Source organism: Pongo pygmaeus, chromosome 6, assembly GCF_028885625.2.
Source record: "Pongo pygmaeus isolate AG05252 chromosome 6, NHGRI_mPonPyg2-v2.0_pri, whole genome shotgun sequence".
In the NCBI taxonomy this organism is placed as follows: Eukaryota; Metazoa; Chordata; class Mammalia; order Primates; family Hominidae; genus Pongo; species Pongo pygmaeus.
Window position 1 is genome coordinate 14,483,619 of NC_072379.2, and position 12,116 is coordinate 14,495,734.

A 12,116-nucleotide genomic window follows, 5' to 3' on the forward strand; every position below is an offset into this window, starting at 1 on the left:
GAGCCTGGGCAACATGGCAAGACCCTGTCTCATTAACAAATACAAAAATGTAGGCCGGGCATGGTGGCTCACACCTGTAATCCCAGCACTTTGGGAGGCTGAGGCGGGCGGATCACGAGGTCAGGAGTTTGAGATCAGCCTGACCAGCGTGGTGAAACCCCATCTCTACTAAAGATACAAAAAATTAGCCGGGCGTTCTGGCGCATGTCTAATTCCAGCTACTCGGGAGGCTGAGGTACAAGAATCACTTGAACCCGGGAGGTGGAGGTTGCAGGGAGCCGAGATTGCGCCATTACACTCCAGCCTGGGCGACAGGGCGAAACTCTGTCTCTAAAAAAATAAATAATAATAATCTTTAAAAAATGTAACAGCCAGGTACAGTGGCTCATGCCTGTAATCCCAGCACTTTGGGAGGATCGCTTGAGCCCAGAAGTTCGAGACCAGCCTGGGCAACATGGTGAAACCTCATCTCTAAAACAAAAACAAAAATTAGCTGGGCATGTTGGTGCATGCCTGTAGCATCCCCTGCTCGGCGGCTGAGGTGGGCGGATCTCTTGAGCCCAGGAGGTCAAGGCTGTAGTGAGCCGTGATCATGACACTGCACTCTAGCCTGGGCGACAGAGGGAGTCTCAAAAAAAGAGACATAAAAAATCAAATTGTCAAATGAATTTTACAGATAATGTAATTGTATGTGGTACATAAAATACGTATTTTTTTTTGTTTTTTTGCGACAGAGTGTTGCTCTGTCACCCGGGCTAGAGTGCAGTGGCGTGATCTTGGCTCACTGCAACCTCTGCCTCCCAGATTCAAGCAATTCTCCTGCCTCGGCCTCCTGAGTAGCCGGGATAACAGGCGCCTGCCACTGTGCCTGGCTAATTTTTGTATTTTTAGTAGAGATGGCGTTTCACCATCTTAGCCAGGCTGTTCTCGAACTCCCAGTCTCGTGATCCACCCACCTCAGCCTCCCAAAGTGCTGAGATTACAGTCATGAGCCACTGCGCTCGACCCTTTTTTTTTGTAAAGACAAGGTCTCACTATGTTGCCCAGGCTGGACCCACCTCGGTTTCCATTTCCCAAAGTGCTGGGATTACAGCCGTGAGCCACCATGCCTGGCCAACATAACTGTTCTAATGTGTTTAAACAAAGGAAAGTATAATGGGCTGGGTGCAGTAGCTCATGCCTGTAATCCCAACACTTTGGGAGGCTGAGGTGGAGGATTGCTTGAGTCCAGGAGTTTGAGACCAGCCTCAGCAACAAAGGGAGACTCCATCTCTACAAATAATTTTTTTTTTTTTTAGTTAGCTGAGTGTGGTGGTGAACACCTCTGGACCCATGTACTCTGGAGGCTGAAGCAGGAGGATTGCCTGAGCCCTGGAGGTTGAGGCTGCAGTGAGCCATGATTGCACCACTGCGCTCCAGCCTGGGCAACAGAAAGAGACCTTGTCTTATTAAAAAATAAAAATATTGGCCAGGCGTAGTGGCTCATGCCTGTAATCCCAGCACTTTGGGAGACTGAAGCAGATGGATCACTTGAAGCCTGGAGTTCGAGACCAGCCTGGCCAACATGGTGAAACCCCGTCTACTAAAAATACAAAAATCAGCCGGGTGTGGTGGCACACACCTGTAATCCCAGCTTGAGCTCCGGAGATGGAGGTTGCAGTGAGCCGAGATCGTGCCACTGCACTCCGGCCTGGGCGACAGAGCAACACTCTGTCTCAAAAAAATAAATAAATAAAAATATTTTACAAATACAGTTGTCCCTTGGTATCTGGAGGGGTTGGTTCCAGGACCCTGGTGGATACCAAAACCTGCAGATGCTCAAGTCCCACAGTAGGCCATGTTCTGCATCTCTTGAATCCAGTATTTTTGATCCACTACCAGTTGAATTTGTGGATACTGAGGGACAACTGTATTTGTTGCAAACATAATCTTGGTAGGTTCTTTGTAAAGTACAACTGGTAAACACATGGTCACTGCCTTTAAGGAGCTTATGGTCTGATGCAGCAGAGAAGGTGGAGAAGTAGGAACCATGAGGGGTGGTGAAGGTTGAATACCATTAGGGTCTGGAGAAGAATCTTGGAGGCTTTGAGATCATAGAAAGTTTATAGAGCCGGGTGTGGTGACTCACGCCTGTAATGCCAACACTTTGGGAGGCCAAGGCAGGCAGATCACCTGAGGTGAGGAATTTGAGACCAGCCTGGCCAACATGGCGAAACCCCATCTGTACTAAAAACACAAAAATTAGCCGGGCATGGTGGGCACCTGTAGTCCCAGCTACTCCAGAGGCTGAGGCAGGAGAATCACTTGAACCTGAGATGTGGAGGTTGCAGTGAGCTGAGATCGCGCCACTGCACTCCAGCCTGGACGACAGAGTGAGACATCTTAAAAAAAAAAAAAGTTTATAGAATAGGTGGTGTTTGAGTTGGGCCTTAAGAAATTTGGATACGAGATCTTTCTTTTCTTTTTTCCTTTGAGATGGAGTTTCGCTCTTGTCCAGGCTGGAGTATAATGGCGGAATCTTGGCTCACTGCAACCTCCAACTCCCGGGTTCAAGTGATTCTCCTGCCTCAGCCTCCTGTAGCTGGGATTACAGGCATGCGCCACCATGCGTAGCTAATTTTGTATTTTTAGTAGAGACGGGGATTTGCCATGTTGTTCAGCCTGGTCTCGAACTCCTGACCTTAGGTGATTCACCTGCCTCGGCCTCCCAAAGTGCTGGGATTACAGGCGTAAGCCACCACGTCAGGCCAAAAAATTTTTTCTTTGTAGAGATGAGATCTCACTATTTTGCCCAAGCTGGTCTCAAACTCCTGGGTTCAAGCAATCCTCCCACCTCTGCCTCCCAAAGTGCTGGGATTACAGGCATGAGCCATTGTGCTCGGCCTACAGACATTTTTCCCCCCAGCTTTTTGGCTGAATTACTTGAAAATAGGTTGCAACATTATGACACTGCTATGGTTTGAATGTGTCCTCTCCAAAATTCAGGTGTTGCCACTGTGATCGTATTAAGAGGTGGGGCTTTTTTTTTTTTTTTTGAGACGGGTCTGGCTATGTCGCCCAGGCTGGAGTGCAGTGGCATGATCTTGGCTCACTGCAAGCTCTGCCTCCCAGGTTCACACCATTCTCTTGCCTCAGCCTCCGGAGTAGCTGGGACTACAGGCTCCTGCCACCATGCCTGGCTAATTTTTCATATTTTTAGTAGGGACAAGGTTTCACCGTGTTAGCCAGGATGGTCCTGATCTCCTGACCTTGTGATCTGCCTGCCTTGGCCTCCCAAAGGGCTGGGATTACAGGCGTGAGCCACTGCGCCCGGCCAAAAGGTGGGGCTTTTAAGAGGTGATTAGGCCATGGGGCTTCTCCATCATGAATGGGAGTAAGGCCCTTATAAAAGATTTCAGCAGTGTTCGGCTCTCTAGCCCTTCTGCCTTCTGCCATGTGAAGATACAGTTTCCTCCCCACAAGGAGATTGCAACATCAAGGCACCATGTTGGAAGCAGAGAGCAGCCCTCACCAGATAACGAAACCTGCACCTTGATCTTGGACTACCCAGTCTCCAGAACTGTGGCCAAATAAATCTGTGTTCCTTGTACATTACCCAGTCTCAGGGATTTAGGTAGAGCTGCACAAATGGACTAAGACATTTTACCCCTAAATACTTGAGCTTCTATCTCCCAAGAACAAAGACGTTCCCTAACACAACTAGACTACCAAATCACACCCAAGAAATTTAACGGCCATGCATGGTGTCTCATGCCTGTAATCCCAACACTTTGGGAGACCGAGGTGGGTGGATTGCTTGAGCTCAGGAGTTCGAGACCAGCCTAGACAACATGGCAAAACCCCATCTCTACAAAAAATACAAAAATTAGTCGGGCGTGGTGGCGCATGCCTGTAATCCCAGCTACTTGGGAGGCTGAGGCAAGAGAATCGCTTGAACCCAGGAGGTGGAGGTTGCAGTGAACCGAGATCATGCCACTGCACTCCAGCCTTGGTGACACGGTGAGACTCTGTCTCTAAATAGATAAATAAAATAAAATAAAATAAATGTCCAAATTGTTCCAGATCGGGCCAGTTAGCGCCTTGCCCTTTGACATTTCTGCATCATGATTTCAGCAGAGCCTTACTGTCAGGTACGAAATGTTCCAGACTCACTTTCTTTTTTTTTTTTTTGGGACAGAGTCTCACTTTGCCACCCAGGCTCGGCTCACTTCAACCTCCACCTCCCTGGTTCAAGCAATTCTCCTGCCTCAGCCTCCCAAGCAGCTGGGATTACAGGCATGCACCACCACACCCAGCTAATTTTTGTATTTTTAGTAGAGACGGGTTTTTACCATGTTGACCAGGCTGGCCTTGAACTCCTGACCTCAGGTGATCCACCCACCTTGGCCTCCCAAAGTGCTGGGATTACAGGCGTGAGCCACTGTGCCTGGCCCCGGACTTGTCCAGCCCCAGCCCTTTTTTAAGGAGCCCTGGATCTTTTTAGGGGGGAATCTTTTTAATTTTTTTCATATTTTGAGACAGGGTCCTACTCTGTAGTCCAGGCTAGAGGACAGGGGGGCAATCACAGCTCACTGCAGCCTTGACCTCCCAGGCTCAAGTGATCTTCCCACCTCAGCCTCCTGAGTAGCTGGGGCTACAGGTACATGCCACCATGCCTGGGTAACTTTTAAAAATTATTTGTAGAGACAGGATGTTACTATATTGCCCAGGCTGGTCTCAAACTTCAGGGCTCATGCAATCCTCCTGCTTCAGCCTCCCAAGGTGCTGGGATTACATGCAACAGCCACCATACCTGGCTGGCGTAGTATTTTAAAACCTAGATAGGCCAGTGCAGTGGCTCACAACTGTAATCCCAGCACTTTGGGAGGCCGAGGCGGGCATACTGCCTGAGGTCAGGAGTTGGAGACCATCCTGGCCAACATCGTGAAACCCTGTCTCTACTAAAAAAAAAAAATACAAAAAATTAGCCAGACATGGTGGCAGGCACCATTAATCCCAGCTACTCGGGAGGCTGAGCCAGGTGAATTGCTTGAACCTGGGAGACGGAGGTTGCGGTGAGCTGAGATTGGGCCATTGCGCTCCAGCCTCGGCAACAATATGGAAACTCCATCTCAAAAAAAAACAAAAAACAAAAAACAAAACAAAACAAAACAAAAAAACTGGCCGGGCGTGGTGGCTCACGCCTGTAATCCCAGCATTTTGGGAGGCCGAGGCAGGCGGATCACCTGAGGTTGGGAGTTTGAGACCAGCCTGACCAACATGGAGGAACCCCGTCTCTACTAAAAATACAAAATTAGCTGAGCATAGTGGTGCATGCCTGTAATCCCAGCTACTCTGGAGGCTGAGGCAGGAGAAGTACTTGAACCCGGGAGGCGGAGGTTGCGGTGAGCAGAGATTGGGCCATTGCATTCCAGCCTGGGCAACAAGAGTGAAACTCCATCTCAAAAAAAAAAAAAAAGAAAGAAACAAAAAAACCAGCTGGGCGCAGTGGCTCACGCCTGTAATCCCAGCACTTTGGGAGGCTGAGGTGGGTGGATCACGAGGTCAGGAGTTCAAGACCAGCCTGGCCAAGATGGTGAAACCCCGTCTCTACTGAAAATACAAAAGTAGCCAGGCGTGGTGGCAGGCACCTGTAATCCCAGCTACTTGGGAGGCTGAGGCAGGAGAATCGGTTGAACCTGGGTGGCAGAGGTTGCAAGATTGCAGTGAGGCAATATTGCGCCACTGCACTCCAGCCTGGGTAATACAGTGAGACTCCATGGCAAAAAAAAAAAAAAAAAAAAAAAAACAAACCTGGATAAATCTAGATTTTGATAGCATAAGTAGTTTGAGGGAAGAAGTACCAAGATGGCGGATGGATTGTGGAGGGCCTCGAAGGTTAGGCCACAGTTTGGTTTAATTCTGTTTGCTTTAAGGAGCCATCCATTGGAAGCTGTAAACATTAGAGTGCCACGGTGTGCTGGATACCATGGAGAGGAAAGAGAGGGGAGGCAGGGAGACAGATGGGAAGGACAGTGCCTGCCGGATGTGTTTGCATATATTGAGAGAAGAGTTACAGTTCTGTCAGTCTGGGGACAGAGCAGAGATAGGTCCAGAGAAAACGAAGTAAAAACAGACTGAAGTCATCCAGAGACAACAAAAGAAAGGAAATGTAATGAGTTTACCACATGAATCATCTGTGAATAATGCATAATCATAAGTTATACGCTGCATGCTGATTTAGCCAATTGCAATATAATTCTTTTGGGAATATGTTTGCATATGTGCGTGGTGTTTGTGGGGCTAAGTTCTCATCTTCCACTGAAGAAAGTCAATGGCTAATATTTATAACTGAAAAACTAGGCCAGGCACGGTGGCTCACGCCTGTAATCCCAGCACTTTGGAAGGCCGAGGTGGGCGGATCGTTTGAGCTCAGGACTTCAGGACCAGCCTGGGCAACACAGCGAGCAAGACCCCGTCTCTACAAAAGATACAAAAATTAGGCTGGGTGCGGTGGCTCATGCCTGTAATCCCAGCAATTTGGGAGGCCGAGGCAGGTGGATCACTTGAGGTCAAGAGTTTGAGACCAGCCTGGCCAACATGGTGCAATCCTGTCTCTACTAAAAAAACAAAAATTAGCCAGGGGTGGTGGAAGGAGCCTGTAATCCCAGCTACTTGGGAGGCTGAGGCAGGAGAATCGCTTGAGCCCGGGAGGTGGAGGTTGCAGTGAGCCAAGATTGCACCACTGCACTCCAGCCTGGGCAACAGAGCGAGACTCCGTCTCAAAAAAACAAAAAAAGATACAAAAATCAACTGGGGGGCACATGCCTGTGGTCCCAGCTACTCTAGAGGCTGAGGCGGGAGGACTGCTTGAGAAAGGGACTTCGAGGCTGCAGTGAGCTTTGATCACACCACTGCACTCCAGCCTGGGTGACACAGCGAGACCCTGTCTCAAAAAAAAAGGAAAAAGAAAAGACTGAAACTGAAAATAGCAGTATATGAATTATTAAAAATATAGAGCTAAAGACTAGAGGAAATGTTTAAGGAGTTGGAAATGGATGCCCAAGGGGAGCAGGAAGTGGTTAGAGAAGTGTGGCTGGGCTGCTTTTTGTAGGAGTATTTGATTTTCTTTGGAACTATGTTTTTATGTTTTTTAAAAATCCATCCATCTGCACACTGATATATGTTTCTTTTTGGAACTGTTTTCATTTTACCATGATAATACATAATTTGAATGCAACTGAAAACATTTTTTTAAGCAACGAGTCAATATCATAGCAATTTTGGGCAGAAATAATAAAGGCCTGAAGCAGGTGCTGTGGAAGGACAGGAAGGGGAAACAGTTTAAGATTTTAGGCTGCTAGAATTGATGTTATCTAGTTGCCCCTGAGGCTGCGGAGCTCAAGAGAGAGGTCAAAGGCTGTGCCTGTGGGCTAAAGAGGAAGGCGAAGCCATTAAGAGAAATAAAACCAGGGCCAGGTGCGGTGGCTCTTGACTGTAATTCCAGCACTTTGGGAGGCCAAAGTGAGAGGATCATTTGAGCCCAGGAGGCAGGAGTTTGAGAATAGCCCAGGCAATACATAGTGAGACGTGTCTCTATTAAAATATTTTTTGTTTGTTTTTTTTTTTAAGATGCAGTCTCACTCTGTCGCCCAGGCTGGAGTGCAGTGGCGTGATCTCGGCTCATTGCAACCTCCGCCTTCTGGGTTCAAGCGATTCTCCTGCCTCAGTCTCCTGAGCAGCTGGGACTACAGGCACGCACCACCACATCCAGCTAAATTTTTATATTTTTAGTAGAGCCAGACAGGGTTTCACCACATTGGCAGGGCTGGTCTCCAGCTCCTGACCTCGTGATCTGCCTGCCTCAGCCTCCCAAAGTGCTGGGATTACAGGCGTGAGCCACCCCTGCCCGGCCTAAAATAGTTTTTAAAATGTATTTAAAGAAAGAAAGAAAGAAAAAGAGCCAGGAGTGGTGGCTCACACTTGTAATCCTGGCAGTTTGGGAGGCCTAGGTGGGTGGATCATTTGAGCTCAGGAATTTGAGACCATCCTGGGCAACATGGTGAGACCCTGTCTCTGCCAAAAATACAAAAAAAGAGCTGGGCATGGTGTTTCGTGCCTGTGGTCCCAGCTACTTGGGAGGCTGAGGTGGGAGGACCAGTTGAGCCTGGGAGGCGGACGTTGCAGTGAGTTGAGATTGTGCAACTGCACTCCAGCCTGGGCAACAGAGTGAGACCCTGTCTCAAAAAGAAACTAACAATGTCGTCATTATAAAAACATAATCATAAAATATAGAAAAATATAAAGAAGAAAATCACATCAATTGTAATTCCAGTGAAAAAGGAGGGGTGAAAAAAAAGAAAAGAAAAAAAATTGTAATTCCAGGCCTGGTGTGGTGGCTTATGCCTGTAATCCCAGCACTTTGACAGGCTGAGGAGGGAGGAAACCTTGAGGCCAGGGGATTGAGCCAGCCTGGGCAACACAGTGAGACCCCATCCCCGTCACCGTCTCTACAAAAAAGAAAATACTTAGCAGGACATGGTGGTGCGTGCCTGTAGTGCCAGCTACTCTGGAGGCTGAGGTGGGAGGATCTTGAGTCCAGGAGGTCGAGGTTGCAGTGAGCTATGATCCCCCACTGCACTCACTCCAGCCTGGGCAACAGTGCAAGATCTTGTCTCAAAACGAGACAAAACGCAAAAACCATAAATCCATTTCCCCAAGGTGAGCACTGTTCTTTATTTGGGGTCTCTTCATAAGCTCTATATGGTTCCTGAAGCTCAAGTTTCTGTACTGTGACCACCAAGCCCCACCTCCAGCTCCCACTTCCTCCCTCAGAATTTCTGGCTGTGTTCTGGATGGCTCTCCAGGGTACCTGGAGTTCACATGGCTGAAACCAAGCCCATCGCCGATTCTCCCATCTCAGATCCCATCTTCACCAATACCACTAATGGATTCTAGCCCACAGCAGACCCAAGCGCTGAAATGATTATGGTGCCCAGTTGACATGTGCAAAGTGAGATGCTGTTCTGAAATATCAAATTGTTTTCTTTTTCTTTTTTTTTTTTTTTGAGATGGAATTTCGCTTTGTCGCCCAGGCTGGGCACCATCTTGGCTCACTGTAATCTCTGCCTCCCGGGTTCAAGCAATTCTCCCGCCTCAGACTCCCAAGTAGCTGAGATTACAGGTATGCACCACCACGCCCGGCTAATTTTTGTATTTTTAGCAGAGACAGGGTTTTGCCATGTTGCCTAGACTTGTCTGAAACTCCTGGCCGCAAGGTATCCTCTCTCCTCAGCCTCCCAAAGTGCTGAGATTACAGGTGTGAGCCACCATGCCCGGCCCTGTAATTCCCTTCTAAGTAGTCACTCCGATTCAGCCATTACAGACTATATCAGGATGGTCACTTCCTTTACCATTCTCATCTGATATATTCTGCCTCAAATCCTCACATTTGGGGTACATGATCTTGAACTTCCAGCCTTCACTCTGCTGTTCTGTCTAGTATGTTCGTCCCTCCTTTCTCTGTCTAGAGAACTCTTTTCTTTTCGCAATTAACTCAAATGCCACGTGCTCTGGGAAGGCTTCTCCTACTGTTCTTGGGAGAAAAGTCTACTGCCTCAAGGAAAAGGAGCTGAGATCTTTTCTGCTAGGTGATCAGAGGAAACTTCACAGAGGTAGCTTTTGACCTAGACCTCCTAGTGGGGATAAGATATCCTTGAGGCGAGAAGAAAAGAAGATAGAGGTCTGGCATTAGGAGGCTGCATTTAGAGACACCTTGCAGTCTAGCACCGTTGAAGGACAGGCTGGGAAGGTACAGACTGGGGCCAGTGAAGTTCTTTAAACTAAGAGAGACAGTTTAATAGAGAGAGAACTTAATGAGTGTGTTTTTGATTGTACTGGAAAGCCAAACAAATTCTGGATGTGGGTGTTGTCTGTTTGGAGAAGCAACTGAAATGCTCCCCATTTAATAGCATTAAAATAGTTAATGCTATTTTCTTATTCTGCACTTTGTATATAACTGTGATTATTATTATAATTTTTGAGATGGAGTTTTGCTCTTGTTGCCCAGGCTGGAGCGCAATGGCACAAACTGGGCTCACCGCAACCACCACCTCTCGGATTCAAGCGATTCTCCTGCCTCAGCCTCCCGAATAGCTGGGATTACAGGCATGCGCCACCACGCCCGGCTAATTTTCTATTTTTAGTAGAGACAGGGTTTCTCCATGTTGGTCAGGCTGGTTTCGAACTCCCAAGCTCAGATGATCCGCCCGCCTCAGCCTCCCAAAATGCTGGGATTACAGGCGTGAGCCATCGTGCCCAACCAGACGTACCTATTTTATTTTTCCCCCCCCCGAGACAGAGTCTCGCTCTGTCGCCCAGGCTGGAGTGTAGTGGCACGATCTCCGCTCACTCCAAGCTCCGCCTTCCGGGTTCACGCCATTCTGCCTAAGCTTCCCGAGTAGCTGGAACTACAGGCGCCCGCCACCACGCCTGGCTAATTTTTTGTATTTTTAGTAGAGACGGGGTTTCACCGTGTTAGCCAGTATGGTCTCAATCTCCTGACCCCGTGATCCCCCCGCCTCGGCCTCCCAAAGTGCTGGGATTACAGGGGTGAGCCACTGCGCCCGGCGTAGACGTACCTATTAAAGAGACATCCTGGCTGGCCACAGTGGCTCACGCCTAATCCCAACGCTTTGGGAGGCAGAGGCGGGAGAACTGCTTGAGGCCAAGAGTTCGAGACCAGTCTGGGCAATAAAGTAAGACCCTGTCTCTACAAAAAAAAATAAAAAATAAAAGGTAGATCCAATTCATTCAAATAGTATTCACTAGCACCTACAATGTTCCGAGCCAGGTGCCGAGTATCATGGGAGAAAAAAAAAAAAAAAAAAAAGCCAGAGTCACAGTTCTGGCCGGGCGTGGTGGCTCACGCCTGTAATCCCAACACTTTGGGAGGCCGAGGCGGGTGGATCACCTGAGATCAGGAGTCCGAGACCAGCCTGACCAACATGGTGAAACCCCGTCTCTACAAAATACAAAAAATAGCCGGCTGTGGTGGCGCGCGCCTGTAGTCCCAGCTACTCGGGAGGCCGAGGCAAGAGAATAGCTTGAACCCGGGAGGAGAGGTTGCAGTGAGCTGAGATTGCACCATTGCACTCCAGCCTGGGCAACAAGAGTGAAACTCCGTCTCAAAAAAAAAAAAAAAATCTTGGGAGGTCGAGGCGGTCGGATTACCTGAGGTCGGGAGTTTGAGACCAGCCTGATCAACAAGGAGAAGCCCCCTCTCTACTAATAATACAAAATTGGCCGGGCGTGGTGGTGCACGCCAGTAATTCCAGCTACTCGGGAGGCTGAGGCAGGAGAATCTCTTGAACCCGGGAGGCGGAGGTTGCGGTGAGCCGATATCGCGCCATTGCCCTCCAGCCTGGGCGACAGTGCGAGACTCCGTCTCAAAAAAAACAAAAATCAAAAAACAAAAAACTAAGTACGTCTTTTAATCTATTTCTCCAAAGAAGCTTTTATAGTCTACTTTCCAGCCAGCCCCTAGAAACAAGCAGTATACTTCTACCCAGATCTCAACCACACTCTCGCCCAGAAGTTAACTCTGGGGTGAGCAAAGCTGGCCCCCAAGTTGTCCTTACGCAGAACCTTTGCTAGGGGAAGCTCCCGGGGCCACTTCCCGCCAACCCCTCCCTGGAGCCCAGCCCCACCCGCGCATCCCCGGGCGTGGCCGAGCACGGCGCCTTTAAGAAGGGGGCGGAGCCCAAGAGGAAAGACAAAGCCCCTGGCCGCGCGCTCACCCTCTCCCCCGGCGCACCACACGGACAGTGGTGCCCGGATGTCGGTGTCGCCGTCGGTGACAGATGGCGCAGTATCTGTATATGCGAGGGGCTTCTCCGGCTTGACCTCTTGGAGTTCTCGTCCTCTCCATCCCCCAATGTCCCCCACTTTTAACTCTGCCGTCGGAGGCCCGCACGCCTATCACGGGCGCTTACATAACGTGACCTTTCACCTCTTCAGACTGCCCTCTAGTGCGCTGCAACCCAACTACGCGACAGGGGCAGGGGGGCGGGACCCAGGCGCGGAGCGGCAGCTCCTCCGAGCCAATAGGCCGTGAGCGGTGACCAGCTCTCCGCCTA